Source organism: Trachypithecus francoisi, unplaced genomic scaffold (assembly GCF_009764315.1).
Source record: "Trachypithecus francoisi isolate TF-2019V2 unplaced genomic scaffold, Tfra_2.0 Lachesis_group8, whole genome shotgun sequence".
NCBI lineage: Eukaryota > Metazoa > Chordata > Mammalia > Primates > Cercopithecidae > Trachypithecus > Trachypithecus francoisi.
Window position 1 is genome coordinate 81,463,201 of NW_022681473.1, and position 19,660 is coordinate 81,482,860.

At 35.8% G+C, this 19,660-nt stretch overlaps 1 long non-coding RNA gene across 1 annotated transcript; it reads left to right on the plus strand.

Moving 5' to 3' along the window:
• Window positions 1-676: 676 nt before the first annotated feature.
• Window positions 677-17,426, plus strand: LOC117080252. The gene is made up of 3 exons (XR_004435764.1): window positions 677-854; window positions 3,620-3,624; window positions 17,417-17,426. It is a non-coding gene; the product is annotated as an uncharacterized LOC117080252 (long non-coding RNA).
• Window positions 17,427-19,660: the final 2,234 nt, after the last annotated feature.

Here is a 19,660-nt window from a genome sequence, read left to right on the forward strand (position 1 = left end):
TATTTAAATCATAGCAGGCCGGGCGCGGTGGCTCAAGCCTGTAATCCCAGCACTTTGGGAGGCCGAGACGGGCGGATCATGAGGTCAGGAGATCGAGACCATCCTGGCTAACACGGTGAAACCCCGTCTCTACTAAAAATACAAAAAAAACTAGCCGGGCGACGTGGCGGGCGCCTGTAGTCCCAGCGACTCGGGAGGCTGAGGCAGGAGAATGGCGTAAACCCGAGAGGCGGAGCTTGCAGTGAGCTGAGATCCGGCCACTGCACTCCAGCCTGGGCGACAGAGCGAGACTCCGCCTCAAAAAAAAAAAAAAAATCATAGCAGTTAATACGTTTTGATATACGTATAGACCAATGAGACTATCACTGCACTCAAGTTAGTGAATGTGCTCTTCTCTCCTACTTTTCCCTTCCCCTCTAAAGATAAGCACTTACTGATTTACTTTCCATCACTATAGAGAAATATTTGCATTTTCCAAAGTTTTATGTAAATGTAATCATTGAGTATATATTCTTTTTTGACTAGATTCTTACCTTCAGTATAATGAAGATTCATCTATATTGTTGCATGCATCAATACTTCATTGTTTTCTTTTCATTTAATGAAAAGATTTCGATAACATACATAGGGTCACATGAATTATAAGCACCCTGAATTATCGAAACCCTTATTATATCGGTTTCGATAATAAGATCTTTGGAGTAGAAACCTGTAAGAAAAGGTATACCTGTAAGTGCTAGGCTACCAATGGTTAGGGAAGTTGAAGTGAGGGGTATTATTTTAAATAATCCGCCTATTTTTCGAATATCCTGTTCGTTATTTAAATTGTGAATAATAGAACCAGAGCAAATGAAGTATTGATACATGCAACAATATAGATGAATCTTAATTATACTGAAGGTAAGAATCTAGTCAAAAAAGAATATATACTCAATGATTACATTTACATAAAACTTTGGAAAATGCAAATATTTCTCTATAGTGATGGAAAGTAAATCAGTATTTAATGCATGCATCAATACTTCATTGTTTTCTTGCTAAATAGTACAAGGTATACTAGGTACATTATATACTAGCATTTTGTATATTAGTACTATATTCATACTTTCATCTGCTGATAAACCTTTGGATAGTTTCCAGTTTGGTCTATTATTTAAAATAAAAAGCTGGTATGAAAATGTGTGTACACATCTTTATATGAATGTATATTTCCTTTTATCTTGGGTAATTCACATTCTGAAAATTCAGACTTCAGGGTGCTTATAATTCATGTGACCCTATGTATGTTTTATTTTAATTAAAGTTTTATTTATAAAAATAAAAGGCTTCATGTGAGAGAAATCAGAATATTTCACACAGAAGTAGCAATAAAGACATACTTTAAAAAATTCCAGAATTAGAAAATACAAACAAAAATATCTGAGTATAAAAGTGAACACTATTTCATTTCAATGGACATTTTCTACAAAAAATAAAAATTATGCTTTTGTCTATTAAAATTGCAGCAAAATATTTTAATTTCTCCAGTAAAGAATATTCTACAATGTTATAACAAAAATACACTAGAGAGGCCACAATTAGATACCCTGCTATATAATTTCTGTTGACTGCAGCCTTTTAGTCATTTCTGCCAAGCTCCCTGATGTGTGAGTAAAGCCATCTGGATCCTCCAGACCAGCCAATAGCCAGCAGAATAACCCCATATCACGTCTGCGATGTTACATGTAATGAAAAGTTCACCCCATTGACCATTGCCCAAATTCCTAACCTATGGCACACTGAGATAGAATAAAATGATTACCAATTTAAGATACCAAATTTTGGAGTAGCTTATTGTAATAGATTTGGAACAAAATATTTAGATTGGATTTGTGAGATGCCTTGAAAAGGACCTTAAGAAACCTGAGAGAGGAGAGGAAATGATGCTTCTGGTAGTAGACCATTGAAATCACTTGAGGAATTCCTTTTCCTTTTTTCTAAATTTTTTAAATTTTTTTTTCAATAAGTTATTGGGGTACAGGTGGTATTTGGTTACATGAGTATGTACTTCAGGGGTGATTTGTGAGAATTTGGTGCACCCATCACCCAAGCAGTATACATTGTATCATATTTGTAGTCTTTTATCCCTCGCCGCTCTCCCACTCTTCCCCCCAGGTCCCCAAAGTCCATTGTATCATTCTTATGCCTTTACATAAGCTGTAAAGCTTAGCTCTCACATATCAGTGAGAACATACAATGTTTGGTTTTCCATTCCTGAGTTAATTCTCTTAGAATAATAGTCTCTAGTCTAATCCAGGTCACTGCAAATGCTGTTAATTCATTCCTTTTTATAGTTGATTAGTATTCCATTATATATATATATGTAAATATATATAATGTTATTATATAATATATAATGTTATTATATATTATATATACAAATAATGCTATATATTATATAATTTCATATATTTATCTAATATATATTTATTATATATAATGCTACATATATAATTTTATATATGTATACACACACACACACCATAGTTTCTTTATCCACTCATTGATTGAGAGGCATTTGGGTTGGCTCTCCACGATTGTGCAATTTTGAATTATACTGCTATAAACAAGCATGTGCAAGTATCTTTTTCATGTAATGACTTATTTTCCTCTGGGTAGATACCCAGTATTGAGATTGCTGGATCAAATGGCAGTTCTACTTTTAGTTATTTAAGGAATCTGTACACTGTTTTCCATAGTGGCTACACTAGTTTATGTTCCCACCAGCAGTATAGAAATGTTCTCTGATCACCACATCTATGCCAACATCTGCTGATTTTTGATTTTTTGATTATGGCCATTCTTGCAGGAGTAAGGTGGTATCACATTATTGTTTTAATTTGCATTTCCCTGATTGTTAGTGATGTTGAGTATTTTTTCATGTGTGTTATGGTGTTGATGCAACACGGTGTTGTAAACCCATTCAATTTGAATTTGAAGAAAGTGATTAATTAAATTTGTGACATCTATATGATAGGGACAGATGTTAAATTGATGATACAGATTTTTCGTTAATAGAGGTTGCCTTTGGGTGTTGGGATTCAACCAATTTGACTATTTTTCTTTTCCCTTATCTCTTTTCTCTGGCTCTCTTTTTGTGCAAGTTTGGTTTCATTGCAAAATTTAAACATTAAAATATATCAAATACAGCAAAGCTTAAGTTTTTTTCTCTGCTTACTGCAACCTCCACCTCCCAGGTTCATGCCATTCTCCTGCCTCAGCCTCCCAAGTAGCTGGGACTACAGGCACCCGCCACCACACCTGGCTAATTTTTTTGTATTTTTAGTAGAGACGGGGTTTCACCATGTTACCCAGCATGGTCTCGATCTCCTGACCTTGTGATCTGCCCACCTCAGCCTCCCAAGTGCTGGAATTACAGGCATGAGCCACCACACCTGGCCGGGGTTGAGTTCTTGATTTGATTCTCTGCTTGGTCGCTGTTGGTGTGTGGAAGTGCTACTGGTTTGTTTACATTAATCTTGTATCCAGAAAGGTTGCTGAATTCTTTTATCAGTTCTAGGAGCTTTCTGGAGGAGCCTTTAGGGTTTTCAATGTAAACAATCATATTGACAATGAACAGTGACAGTTTGACTTCCTTTTAACCAATGTGGATGACCTTTAAGTCTTTGTATTGTCTGATTGCTCTGGCTAGGACTTCCAGTACTATGTTGAAGAGGAGTGGTGAGAGTGGATATGCTTGTCTTGTTCCAGTTCTCAGAGGGAATGCTTTCAACTTTTCCCCATTCAGTATTAGGTTGTCTGTGGGTTTGCCACAGATGGCTTTTATTACATTGAGTTATGTCCCTTGTTAACTGATTTTTCTGAGAGTTTAAATCATAAGGTGGTGCTGGATTTTGTCTAATGCTTCTTCTGCGTCTATTGAGATGATCATGTGATTTTTGTTTTTATTCTTATTATGTGGTGTATCACATTTATTGACTTGTGGATGTTACAACATCCCTGCTTCCCTGATATGAAACCCACTTGACCATGGTGGATTATCTTTTTGATGTTGTTGGATTTGGTTAGCTAGTATTCCATTAAGGATTTTAGCATCAATATTCATCAAGGATATCAGTCTGTAGTTTTCTTTTTTGGTTATGTTCTTCCTAGTTTTGGTAGTAGGGTGATGATGCCTTCATAGAATTAATTAGGGAGGGTTTCTTCTTTATCTTGTGGAATAGTGTCAAAAGGATGGATATCAGTTCTTTGAATGTCTAGTAAAATTCTACTGTGAATCCATCTGGTTCTGAACATTTTTTGTTGGTATTTTTTAAAATGATCATTTCAATCTTGCTTCTAGTTATTGGTCTGTTCAGGGTATCTAATTCCTCCTGATTCAAGCTAGAAGGGTTGTATTTTTCTGGGAATTTATCCATTTCTTCTAGTTTTTTTATTTATATGCATAACGGTGTTCATAGTAGTCTGGAATGATCTTTTGTATTTCAATGGTGTCAGTTATAATATCTCCTGTTTTGTTTCTTAGTGAGGTTATTTGGATTTTCTTTCTTCTTGGTTAATCTTGTTAATGGTCTATCAATTTTATTTATCTTCTCAAAGAACCAGCTTTTTCAGTTTTTTATTTTGTTTTCTGTTTCAGTTTCATTTAGTTCTTCTCTGATCTTGGTTAATCCTATCTTCTGCTGGGTTTGGGTTGGGTTTGTTCTTGTTTCTCTAGTTCTTTGAGGTGTGGCCTTAGAATGTCAGTTTGTGCTCTTTCAGCCTTTTTGATGTAAACATTTAGGGCTATGAATTTTCCTCTTACCACCACCTTTACCATATCCCAGAGGTTTTGGTAGGTTGTATCATTATTGTCATTCAGTTCAAAGAATTTTTTAATTTCCATCTTGATTTTGGTTTTGACTCAATGCTCATTCAGGAGCAGGTTACTTAATTTCCATATATTTGCAGGATTTTGAAGGTTCCTTTTGGAGTTGATTTCCAGTTTTATTCCTCTGTTCTCTGAGAGAGTGCTTGATTTAATTTCAATTTTCTTAAATTCACTGAGGCTCATTTATGGTCTATTATATGGTCTGTCTTGGAGAAAGTTCCATGTGATGTTGAATAGAATGTGTATTCTGTGGTTGTTGGATAAAATGTTCTGTATATATCTGTTAAGTCCATTTGTTCCAAGGCATAGTTTAAATCCTTGAAGTCTCCCACTATTATTGGGTTGTTGTCTATCTCATTTCTTAGGTCTATTAGTAATTGTTTTATAAATTTGGGAACTCCAGTGTTAGGTGCATTTATATTTAGGATTGTGATATTTTCCTATTGGACAAGGCCTTTAACCATTATATAATGTCCCTCTTTTAACTGCTGTTGCTTTGAAGTTTTTTTTTTTTTTTTTTTTTTTTTTGGTCTGATATAAGAATAGCTAACCCTGCTCTCTTTTGGTGTCCATTTGCATGAAATGCCCTTTTTCACCCATTTACTTTATGTGAGTCTTTATGTGATAGGTGAGTCTCCTGAAGGCAGCAAATAGTTGGTTGGTGAATTTTTATCCATTCTGTGTTTCTGTATCTTTTAAGTGGAGCATTTAGGTTTCTACATTCAATGTTAGTATTAAAATGTGAGGTACTGTTGCATTCACCGTGCTATTTGTTGCCTGTGTACTTTGGTTTTGTTTTCTGTTTTTGCTTTTTAAATTGAATTTTTGTTTTATAGGTCCCGTGTGCTTTATCCTTTAAAGAGTTCTGTTTTGCTGTGTTTCCAGGATTTGTTTTAAGATTTAGAGCTCCTTTTAGCAGTTCTAGTAGTGGTGGCTTGGTAGTGGTGAATTCTCTCAGCATGTGTTTGTCTCAGAAAAACTGTATCTTTCCTTCATATACGATGCTTAGTTTTTCTGGATAGAAAATTCTTGACTGATAATTGTTTTGTTTGAGAAGGCTGAAGATAGGGCCTCAATCCCTTCTAGCTTGTAGGGTTTCTGCTGAAATATCTGCTGTTAATCTGATAGGATTTCCTTTATAGATTCCGTGGTCTCACAGTTCTTAAGATTCTTTCCTTCATCTTAACTTTGGATAACCTGATGAAAATGTGTTTAGGCTATGATATTTTTGCAAAGAATTTCCCAGGTGTTCTTTGTGATTCTTGTATTTGGATGTCTATGTCTCACAAAGCCAGAGAAGTTGTCCTCGATTATAACCCCAAATATGTTTTCCAAGCTTTTGAAATTATCTTCTTCTTCAGGAACACCGCTTATTCTTAGGTTTGGTCGTTTAACATAATCTCAGACTTCTTGGATGCTTTGTTCATATTTTCTTATTCTTTTTCTTTTGTCTTTGTTGGATTGGGTTAGTTCGCAGACCTTGTTGTCAAGCTCTGAATTTCTTTCTTCTACTTGTTCAAGTCTATCGCTGAGATTTTCCAGAGCATTTTGCATTTCTGTAAGTGTGTCCAATGTTTCCTGAATTTTATGTTGTTTTTTCTTTAAGCTATTTATTTCCTTGAATATTTCTCCCTTCACTTCTTGTAGAGTTTTTTGGATTTCCTTGTGGTGGGCTTTACCTTTCTCTGGTGCCTCCCTGATTAACTTAATAACCAACTTCCTGAATTTTTTTTTCAGGTAAATCAGGGATTTCTTCTTGGTTTGGAGCTATTGCTGGTGAACTAATGTGATTTGGAGGGGGTGTTGAAGAGCCTTGTTTTGTCATATTACCAGGGTTGGTTTTCTGGTTCCTTCTCACCTGGGTAGGCCCTGTCAGAGGGAAGGTCTGGGGCTGGAGGCTGTTATTCAGATTCTTTTTTCCCACAGGGCATTCCCCTTATAAATAAAGTTTTGGTGCCACAAAAGAAATAGCACTCGAATATAAAATTTTATTTTTAATTCTCAGCATGGCAAGTTACTTCTATAGAAGGGTGCACCCTTTCAGATGGAGCAATGGTGAGCACACACTTGGACAAGGGAGGGGAAGGGGTTCTTGTCCCTGACACACGTGGCCCCTGCTGCTGTGTCGTTCCCCTATTGGCTAGGGTTAGACCGCACAGGCTAAACGAATTCTGATTGGCTGATTTAAAGACAGTAATGGAATGAGTGGTTTGGCAGGAAAAATGGTTATCACAGAGCAGGTAATTGGAATGAGTCAGGGTGGAGCAGCTAATCGGACTGAGTCAGGATAGAGCAGGTAATTGAAAAAGGTTGCTTTATGAGGAAGTTAAGTTTAAAAGTAGAAGGCAAAGAATTGAACATACTGACATATTGATCCTTTGAAAAGAAATTTAGAACTCATATCTAACATTCTCTTGATGCAGTACTCTCCCCTTTTTCCTATGGATGTGGCTTTCTGTGAGACAAACTGGAGTAATTGCTGTTTCTCTACTGGGTCTATCCACCCAGCAGGTCTATCCAGCTCTGGGGTGGTACTGGGGGTTGTCTGCACATGGTCCTGTGATGTGAACCATCTATGAGTCTCTCTCAGCTGTGGATGCCAGCGCCTGTTCCAGTGGAGGTGGCAGGGGGGTGCAATAAACTCCGTGAGAGATCTTAGCTTTGGTGGTTTAATACTCTATATTTGTGCTGTTTGGCCTCCTGCCAGGAGGTGGTGCTTTCCAGAGAGCATCAGCTGTGGTAGTATGAAAAGGAACCACTGGTCGGTGGGGTCCTAGAACTCATGCCCTTTGTCTTCCCCTACCAGGGTGAGTAGGGAAGGACCATCAGGTTGGGGCAGGGCTAGGTGTGTCTGAGTTCAGACTCTTCTTGGGCCGGTCTTGGTGGGGCTGCTGTGGGGGAGGGGGGTGAGGTTCCCAGGTCACTAGAGTTGTGTACCTAGGAGGATTGTGGGCTGCCTCTGCCGAGTCATGCAGGTTGTCAAGGAAGTGGGGAAAGCTGACAGTCACAGGCCTCACCCAGTTCCCGCAACCAAAGGGCTCGTCTCACTCCCACGAGCCCCCTCCTAACAGCTCTGAGTCTGTTTCCAGGTGTGGGTGAGTGGGGCTTGAAAACTTGCCCCAGGCTACCCACCTCCCAGCTGTGAAAGAAAAGGGCTTAGTTCTTCCCCAGCCTGTGGAGTCTGCATACCAGATTTGCGCGCCCTCCCCTGAGTTCCGGCCTGGAGGCTTCTCACCCCATTCAAATTGTCACACAGTTCAACAAGAGAATTCCTTCTCCCTGTGGAGATTTACCCCACCCCCCCCACCCCCATCCCCTCGCCGCCCCTCTACCCCGCCATCCCCCCATCCCGCTCCTCTGGCTGCCCTCCCCATGGATTCCTGTGGTGCTAGGCAGAAATGACCTGCTTGGGAACCCAGCAAGCTCCTTCCTCTTTCTGCTCCTTTCTCTACCCCTGAAATCACTTGGCTTTCTAAATTGACTCAGCTCTTAGGTAAGGTAGGAAACTTCTCCCGCAAACAAACTTTCAGGTTCTCCAGTAAGGGTGTGTGTTTGGGAGAGGCGGCTCTCCCTTTCCTTCCTCCGTAGTTGGTGCACTCACAGTATTTGAGATGTCTCCCAGGTCCTCCAGAAGCCGTCCAGTTCCTTCAGAGGGTCTGTGGGTCCTCTCGGGATTGCTGGTTTGTTATTGCAGTCAATCTGGAGATAAAAATCACAGTGAGAACCTCCGAATGCTGCTCTGTCAGGAGCTACAATCTAGTCCTGCCTCCAGTCAGCCACGATGATGTAATTCTCTTTTCTTTCTTTTTTTTAATGTGGATTCCTGGCTTCCACTCTGAAATGTGTGATTTAATTGATAGCGGGTATGGCCAGGGCATCAGGATTTTTAAAAGCTTCTGAGGCGATTCTACTAATCAGCCTATGTTTGCCATCATCAGTATAGAATATATTAATTCTTTATCTTTGAAGAAGAATAAAAATATATATTTTATTTTCTTATTTTGATAATCAGAGAATATAGATTCAACGATGTTTTGAAAACACTTAAAGAAAACTCTTGATATGTTTAAAAATCACTGGGAAAAATATCAAAAAACATACTTTTTATTAAAAATTATGGAAAAATATAAAAAGAAGAGTACAAATATTTAGCTAAAGTAAAATAAAACGTGTTAAAACCAAAATATATTTCTTTAAAATGTTATTGGTAAATGACAAAGATTCTTATAATAAATGATAAAAACAATAATGCATCAAAAAAATACCTAGAACATCTTTTTCTTTTGCAAATAGAGGTAAAGAGAAAAAAGCATTGATTTTTAACAATTTAGAAAATTCAGTAAAAATCAGAGTATTATTTATAATAAATGAAAGTTATAAAATAAAATATTACTCCTAAATAACAAAGAAAAAATAAACAGTGCCTTAAATACATCTTCTTGGCCGGGCGCGGTGGCTCAAGCCTGTAATCCCAGCACTTTGGGAGGCCGAGACGGGCGGATCACGAGGTCAGGAGATCGAGACCATCCTGGCTAACATGGTGAAACCCCGTCTCTACTAAAAAATACAAAAAAAAAAAAAAAAACTAGCCGGGCGACATGGCGGGCGCCTGTAGTCCCAGCTGCTTGGGAGGCTGAGGCAGGAGAATGGCGTAAACCCAGGAGGCGGAGCTTGCAGTGAGCTGAGACCCGGCCACTGCACTCCAGCCTGGGCGGCAGAGCGAGACTCCTCCGTCTCAAAAAAAAAAAAAAAAAAAAAAAATACATCTTCTTGATTTTGTCCTAAGAAGTAAACAAAAAAGAGTGATAATGAAAAATTTGAATATTCAGACTAGTAAGTTTAAATTAATAGATAACACATCAAACTTTGCATGTGAATTACTTCAACTGACCTTTATAAACCTCAAACCAGATACACTGAAGTCATATTTTAAGCTTTCCTTATACTCTACACCCTATCAATCATCAAGCACAATGACTTCTACAATGCAGAAATCTTTCAAATGTACCTGCTTCTCTTTCCACTTCACAGTTATGAGCCACTAACTGCCCCCACTACAGTCAGTTCTTGCATGAACTACTTATTGCTTATGCATTCTCTCTGGTCCCTCTGCATTTTGATTTGCTCCTTGCTAAATTATTCACCATACTGAAGCCAAAATGATGTTTGAAATGAGCAATTCCTATGCTAGCATCTCAGTGCCATTTTCCCATGATGCAGTTAATGACAGAAACATACATGTATGACATTTTTGTGTGTATGTTTTTCTTCAAGTGAAAAAATAAGAGCTAGATTGATTTTCACTAGATTTTAAAAATAAGTGTTTTGGTACTCTGACTTAAAAAAAATAGGCTCCATGAGATATACAGAACTCACTGTTAGGAAGCACCTGAGGGCTTAAAATATAAACAGTCATTCTCCACGGCAGCCTGGAGCATTGATTTGCTATTGAACTAATGCTACATATTGACTTGTGAATACACAACTCTAGGGTGTGAAGCAGCAGGTTTATGGTTCCACTCAGCAATTTCACTTATATTGTATGTCTGTGAATATAAGTTAAAATATTTGAATGTATCAAAATCTACCAAATGTGGCATGTAAACCAGTGTTTGAGTTTTAGTGTATATTCATATCATAATATGTACACACAGTGAGTGCATTCAATGTTACAGACACCATCTTGTGGGAAACAAGAGAGATGTATTCTTGCCCTCATGGGATATGCAATCTAGGATGAGAGGTTAATTATAAACAAATAATTTTATATACAACTTTTTAAATTACAACAGCTAAGAAAGTCCATATTTTATTGAAATCCTGATTCTCAGTGGTACTCTGCTAATGTAATTGCTGCATAAGAAATCATGGCGGCCGGGCGCGGTGGCTCAAGCCTGTAATCCCAGCACTTTGGGAGGCCGAGACGGGCGGATCACGAGGTCAGGAGATCGAGACCATCCTGGCTAACACGGTGAAACCCCGTCTCTACTAAAAATACAAAAACTAGCCGGGCGAGGTGGCGGGCGCCTGTAGTCCCAGCTACTCAGGAGGCTGAGGCAGGAGAATGGCGTAAACCCGGGAGGTGGAGTTTGCAGTGAGCTGAGATCTGGCCACTGCACTCCAGTCCGGGCGACAGAGCGAGACTCCGCCTCAAAAAAAAAAAAAAAAAAAAAAAATCATGACATGGTCATTATTGTATTTGTTGATGATGCTTAGGTGGTGCCAAGGATTCTGGGCTTTCAGAAAAGGATAATTAGGTCTTTCTTAGTCTTATTATACCTTGTATCTCTACATTTGACCCACAGTGATATGTCACATGGTACCATTAGAACAAAAAATGCTTAAGACTTACATTTTGAAGAAAGCAAACTTTGTTCCAGCTCTTTCCAAAGGAAATTATCCAAAATTTTTGAACCAGAAGAGACATTCTCATTCTAATCATCTTTTCCTCCCCTTTCATGAAGTAAATGAAACCCAAATAAGTGAAATGGCTTGCCAAAGCTCATTGAGCTATTTTGTAGCAGTGTCTCTGATTCTATTACATTAAAATAAAAATGAAGTGAGTTTACTTTTAGAGAGCAAGATTGTGAAAATCAGATAAATACTTCTGAGAATCTCTAAATTAATCTTAACTCTTTAGTCTGTTCATTCCATGAAGAAATATTTCCTGAGCAACTACCAAGCAAAATTCTGTGAAGGCTACGAGTTGAATGAGACTTGCTCTATGCCTTTCAGGAGATTACAATGTAGTTTGAAAGACAAATCAAGTAAATAAATTATTTTAATAAACTGATAATTGAGTAATTAACATACAGCTTCTCACCACTGTAAACTTGTGCTCTGTTTTATTTAGTACAGGTATCAGTTAAATGAGATAAAATATGTAAAAGTACCTAAAATTGTAGATAATTATCAAATGTTTTTAAAGTTGTTAACCGCTACAAAACCAGTAAAAAATAAAACCAAAAACAGTCTTGGTAAAAGAAGACCAAAAAAGTAGGTACCTATTCATCTTAAGTAAAATGCAGAGTTGAACTTATTCTCTGGATAGTTAAGCAGAGTGATACAGACATCTATGTGATCCGGTCCATTTCTGCCTTTGAGGCAACAGTTTCCCTTCCCATTGAAGTCTCAAAGCCCTAACCTTCATTGTTTACTGATTCAGCTGATGGACAGGACCTGAGCTCCCACAGTAATGCACTGATTGCTATTTGCTTCTGGAAATAAATGTGGCTTAACTGAGCTTTATTTATTGAGTAGTTGGAATGGGCCCAGACTGCCAATGAAGTCTATAGGAGGAAACAAAGCATGCCTGCTTTGAGAAAGAAATGTTAAAAATTCCCCTCTAGCTGTGTTGGTGCTGAAACACATCTTCCAGTGCCAGGGATGTTGTGGGGTATCTCCCTTTTTTTCCTATTTAAACAAGACTATAGGGTTGTGACAAGAAGAGGGCAAAAAAACTTGATACCAAACAAATGCGTTCAACAAACTCTGTCTCACAACTTTGGAGGCAGGGGGAATAATGCTGCAGATGGTAAATTGTCTGACACGTATAGAAGCTGACAAGGGATCCAACCTTCAATAATTATACAGAATTATTTTCTCTTTAATGCAGAATTCCCAACCCAGAACTTCACTTTATATTATTATTTGCTGTAAGGCTACTGTCAGCTTCAGGGCAGAACTGTTTCTGAGACTGCAGTGAGCCGCTTAGCCACAGCTGCTTTTAGAACTGGAAGATAACATAAAAGTGAGGAATAACTCCATGTGATTAGGGGAAGAGCTGTGGGTTAGCTTAAGAGAAAGAACAAGCTATGTCAGGAAACCTTACATCTATCTCTCTATTTTAAATGTTCCTAAGTGGACAGTAGACAAAACAATAACAGCAGCATTAATAACCATCATATATTGAATTTCTTAAGTGTGAAAAGCTTTATATCAATTATTTCTGATTCTCACACAACTCTGTGAGATAGGATTTTTCCCATTTTGTACATGAGAAAACTGGAGCTCAAAGAAGTTAAATAACTTGCCTCCAGCTATGATGTGGTAGATCCCATATGTAAACATAGCTTGTCTCTTTCAAAAGCTCATGCTCCTTTCAAACACATTTTTCACAAACATTACTCCTCTCAATGCATACCAAATTTAGGGTAGTGACTAATTCTGAGTGAAAAAGGAAGAATATAAAGTTTCAGCTACAATAAGTATAGAGTTTTATTCCTTAAAGGTAATAATGTAAAGCAAATATGGCACAATGTTAACATTGAAATTGATTTTTGTTAATTTTTTCCATAGTTTTACGTGGGTTTGAAGTTATTTCATTTAAAACATTGCTCCCACTAATAATTGATAAAGTTAAACTTACCTCTTAGCTAATGAAATTTTGCCAGGAATCCAAAACATTACTCATAAAATAAAAATAGGATGGCTTCAATAAGAAATTGAACTCTCTCTTTCCTTTTCCTACCAATAGAGATTAATGACTGTCATGAATACAGTCAACTCCCTTTACAAAGAATAAAGACTTTTTTGATAATAATTACTACATGTTAGAAAGTTCTTACTTTGAACAATAGTGAGAGATCATAGAGAACACCTGAAAGCTGAAACCATGTGAATGGATCTTTAACAATCAATGAGAAAAGTTATCATTTAAATATTTTGTTCCCCAACCTTTTAAAGCTTTGCAAAACATTTAAATCTCTTTTACCATTGATAACAAATATCTAAAGATTTTTAAGATAAAAATATATTTAGCACATTCTAGTTTAAATTATTAAAACATTGAGAATTAATATGTTTATTTCTTTGTGAAAATCTGATCAAATTCATTTGAACAGTATTCATCTTCTTCTTACAGAATAACTTAACAAGATGGGATAGACATCTTTTCTACACCTTGGTGAATTGTCATACTTTTTCCTAAGTTTGTATCAGCTTCCTACATGTTATCTTTCATATTTTCAATGTAAAAAAAAAAAAAAGTCTCCTAGAATTCCCTTAATGTGAAGTTTTTGTCAGTGTCACATTCTGAGACATCTTCATCCTTATTGTTACTCTCATATTCCTCATTTTTGTTGATAAATTCATCTTTACTCAGTTCCTCTTTCAGCATATATAAACTTTCTGAACAGCAGCAGTGTGAATATCACCAGTCAGCTACTTAATCTATAACTTCATTTACATTCTATTTGAATTTCACTTCCAGCGTTACCACTTTTTATATCTTTGCTGCACTTTCATCTTTGTTGACCAATTTCCTCTTTCAATTGTGTATTTTTGTAAAATTTCATGTGACTTTGCCACTAAGAGTCAAGGAGGCAGAACTACTGTATGCTTTGCTGTGTGTGAACTGCATAACCAATGTGTTGTGACCAGATACTGGCTGTCCTAGAAAAGGGTGACATGATTGGTCACTGGGTATGTGTACAACTGATATTTAGACAGTGATCTGTGAACTGGACACCTGGCAATTATTCAGTTTTCACATTTATAAAAGTACACTATTCTAATTGAAATTTAAGCCATGTTATTGGGGACACTGATTATTTAGCTAATTCTGTCCCTATAATTTGTGCATTTTGGAAGCTTGCAAAATGAGGCCTGCCCATAATCTTATTGGAAAATAATATTTCTTATGAAACACAGTAGTGGTATATAGGACATGGGGATAGTCTGAGCATTCCACTCTGGCAGGAGAATTTTATCATTGACATTGCATAGAATTTCCAACAGGTGGTGATAATAAAAAGCAGATTAACTAAGTTGCTTTTAAATTATTTAACACAATATATTCATTTTCTGCTTGTACTAGGTGTGGGTCACTCCCACTGACTTCTACCTTGGCATGCCACTGAAACATGGTAACCCAAAATGTCACAACAGTTGAAGTCAAGGCTGGAGACTATTCATGCCAGGGTAATTATTTTTCTGTGCATCAATTTCTACATCTATATAAAGAAGAAATCAACACCTTCTCATCTTATGAGATTGCTGATGGGATAAAATACAATTGTGTGTATATATATATATATATATATATACACACACACACACACATACATATATATATATGCATTTGCATTAGTATATTAAATGAAGTACAGAAATGCGTGGTGAGAAGGCCTAGATTCAAGACCCAATCTGCAGCTTATTTACAGGGCAACTTTGGAGAATGTCCTCAGCTTTATGAGTTCTAACTTTCAGTTTTGAGAAAATAAATATAGAATTAATATCTAACTCACAAGATCACTTTTACACCAAATAAGTGCTTTGTTAAAAGCAAAACACCAACAAATTTCATTGCTCTTATGGTGTAATTGTTATAATAAGACATCTGCCATTCACTCTTACTGTGCAATACTTTCTTTTCAATACTCTCTAGTGGAACACTAGTACTAGATAAAATTTATTTGGGACCACTGTATTGAAGTATGGTCCCCAGACCAGCAGCATCAGGAATACCTGTAAACTAATTATAAATGCAAATAATTGGGTTCTGCACGTCTAAATTTCTACCAAATCTGAAACTCTGGAGATTGAGCCCAGAAATTTGCATTTTTTCTAGCCCTCCTGATGATTCCTTCACATGCTGAAATTTAAGAACCACTGCTTTGGGACAGCTTTAGTTCTAAGACTTGTCTGCATATTAGTATCAACTAGAATGCTTTAAACAACATTGAGTAATACACCCATATTTTATTTTACCTTAGGTGGAACCAAAGCAGAAGGCAAAACTTAAGTACATAAAATGACAAGATAACAAACGCTAGACCTCAATTTGCCTAACTGCATAATTATGAACACATCAGGGTACAGACATCATGAAAACTTCTTTAGATTCTTTAGAGAAGTCGAGATTCGGGATATCCTAGAAGACAGGACCAATTATTTAGGTAAAAAGAAATAGATTTATATGTGCAAAAAGATAATTGACACAATAGCGCTATACTCTTGAAAGAAAGTTGCAAGGATATGAAATATATAAAAATAAGCCTACTAGCCCAAGGGAATACAATAGCTGATTGAATTCTGTATTGGTGAAAAGGGGTTCTCTCTCTCTCTCTTTTTTTTTTTTTTTTTTTTTAACAAAGATGCTTATAAAGCAATAATCTAGAAAACGTAGCATTTTTCTCCAAAAGAGATGTTGAAACTTTTGGGATTATTCCAGGTATGTGAGGATGGTTGAATGTCTTAAAACCAATTACTGGCCGGGCGCGGTGGCTCAAGCCTGTAATCCCAGCACTTTGGGAGGCCGAGACGGGCGGATCACGAGGTCAGAAGATCAAGACCATCCTGGCTAACATGGTGAAACCCCGTCTTTACTAAAAATACAAAAAAACTAGCCGGGCGACGTGGCGGGCGCCTGTAGTCCCAGCTACTCGGGAGGCTGAGGCAGGAGAATGGCGTGAACCTGGGAGGCGGAGCTTGCAGTGAGCTGAGATCCGGCCACTGCACTCCAGCCTGGGCGGCAGAGCGAGACTCCGTCTCAAAAAAAAAAAAAAAAAAAAAAAAACCAATTACTGTTATTCACCATATTAGCAAGATAAATAAAAAAATAACATGAACATTTCACATTTTTCAGAAAATGCATTTGAAAAAATTCAACACTTAATCATAATATAAAAACTTTCAGAATACTAGAAGTATAGGGGAAATTCTTCTAAGAGATAAAAAGCATCCTCATAAATCCTACAAATAACATCATATATAATTGTGAAAGTCTGAATATTTCCTCCATAAGATCAGGAAAAATGCAAAGATGTCTACTCTCACTAGTGCTATTTAACATACTAACAGAAGTTCTGATGAGCGTCATAATGCATGAAAAAGAAATACAAGGCATAGAGATCAGAAAGGAAGAAATAAAACATTCCTTATCTGCAATTGATACAAATATCTATGTAGAAAAATCCCAAGCAATCTACACAAAAACCCTCAAAATGTTACAATAAATTATAGTCAGGGTTGTAAGACAAATAAAGATAAATCAAACGTATAATACTTGAAAATAAAGAGGTAACTATGATCCCTATGTGCATAAAATACAATTTCTATAAAAATGTCAGGATAAGACAATAAAATTTAGTGCATTCAGCAGTTTTTCTGGTATAAATTCAACCTTCAAATAATGGTAGCATTTTTATAATTCAGTAATAGCTAATTAAGAAATCTAATAATAATAAAAATTTTCCTATTTACCAAGTGTAAGTCTAATAAAAGATATAAAGGCATTATTCAATGCCTTTGAACAGAAAAATACCTGACCAAATAAAGATACATATTATGTTAATGGAAAAACATAATTTAGTGTCACAGAGACAAAATTATTTCTAAATTAACCTATAAAATTAATGCAATTATAATCAATGTTTTAATGTATTCCTTTTTTTGATATAGACTCCAACACAAACTTATTTAGAAATTGGTTATATATATATATGTAATTTGGAAGAAGAACAAGATAGTAGGATTTACCTTACTAAATTAGAATAATGACCCAGAAAGAGAGATATATTTATATATAAATTTGATTTAGGATAGTAGCATTAAAAATTAGTAGGAAATGCTAGATTACTCAGCCAACGGTATTGGTTAGCACTGTGTAAAATATTAGCCATACATTGAAAACAATGTATTTCAGATGAGCTTAAATATTTATTTTAATATTTAAATTTTAATATTTTAAATTTTAACAAGTAAATGTAAGACAACATTTTTATGACCTCAAGGTGGAAAAATATGTGTTAAGGAATTTATGAAAAGCATGTTATATAAAAGAAATATTAATAAATATGAGTGCATTTTTTGTGTGTGCAAAAAAAAAAATTTAAAAGTTTTCAAAATCAAACCATAAAATATATTTGCAAAGAAAATTACAAATGAAGAGTAAGCATCAATAATTATTTTAAAATACTGGTAGTACCAATTATGAAAAGATATGTAATTCAGTGAAATATTGGCAAGGATGATAAAAGTGCAATTTATAGTAAAAGAAATCAGAATAGCCAAGAAATGGACTAAAATATTTTAATTCCACTCTAACCAGAAAATGCAAATTAAGCAAAGTGAGATTTTCAAAAGAAATACATGACAGGTTGACAAAATTTAAATATTGGAACATTCAATTAATGGTGGAGATATGAAAAAGTAAGAAATCATATAACACCCTGGTGGGATAATAATAAAATCTCTTTGGAAGCAATTGGTTAGTAAAAGGTAAAATAGAAGAGTACGTGTTCTTAGAGCAGCCACTCTACCTGTAGAGGTATAAAGAAGTTCTGACACATCTTCATGGAAATATAAACGGAGGTGTTCATATAATGAATTAAAAAAGTAGAAAAAACTCCAATGCTCATTAGAAAGAAAATGAATGAATGATGTCATATTCATACCTGCAATAAAATAGAGTTATCTGTATCTGTACAGATAATTCCCAAGAACATTATTTAAAATGAAAGTCTAATATCAGTTTTATAAATTATATAAACCTTCATTCTAAAGAAATTATCAATATGCAGTGTAAAATGTTATATTGTGTATTTTTATATGTAAATACATAGAAATTATATGTTGCCATTGTCTCTCCCTCTCTGTGATGAACAAAATGAATATAAGATACTAAATTAATCAGAGAAAAACAGGAATAATATCAAGGTGGGTATCTTGCATGTTTCACTTTGATCTGATATATTTCGCTTCTTAAGAAATTAGTCTGAAGTAAACCTGATAAATGTTAACATTTTGAAAATTGAATAGGATAAGTGTGATTGTTTGGCTTATTACTCTCTATTCTGTGTTTTATATATTTTATAATAAAATATATTAAAAGAGAAAAAATGATAATTTAAATCTCTACCATGAACATGTTTCTTTAAAATATATTTTCAACATGTATACCATTTCCTTTCTTCCTTCTGCAAAAGTTCACCATGATTAGGAAGTGTGAGACTGAAAAGAAAAATTTGCCTTTTTTTTTTTAGAGGCAATTAAATTTAACACCTGGCCGCCTGTTAATCAAAGCATTGAGATCACTTATTATCTTGACAGATCTTTCTTCTTCTTCAGGTTTCCCATTTCACACAGCAGGGAATCAGCTTTGCTGAAATTCACAACTAATTTCCAGAGTATAACAGAACTACTTTGTCAAAAATCCCATATAACCACATTTTCTAATGCACTACAAAAAACGGAAAAACACTACCTTTTCACTATGGCTTCACTGTAAAAATACATATAAACCCAAAATATATGAAAAGTGTGGTAAGCAAATTACCTTTCTTAAACAAACTAAACATATATTTCAGCTCTAGGGTTAAGTGTTTAATACTGCACCTATCCCACACAATCCATAAAGTTTTTACAATAAAAGTTTGGATTCTAAATTCATAAAAGTAGGCTAGAAATATTAGTGGGATCTCTGGGTTTTCACTCTCTTCTATTCTTTTATCCTTTCTGTCATAAAGTCTAATAGTAAGGACTTTCTTCAGTATGGGTTATATCAACTTTACCAGTCTCAAGCTAGAAGAAACCTCAGAGAATGATGATGAAGACATCATTGTGAAGATGAGCTAAATCCTAGAGAAAGCAAAAGGTTTGCTCTAGGACATACTTCCAGAGCAGACAAGAGCCAGGGCTAGAATCCAAATAAATCTCCTGGTCCAAGAACTGCTCATGACATGACAGTTCATACGGTCAGGATCTTTCAATATTCACAGCTATCACCATAAACCAAAATAAGTGCTCTCATCTCATTTTTAACCTTCCAGATGGTCTGCCTAACTTCAG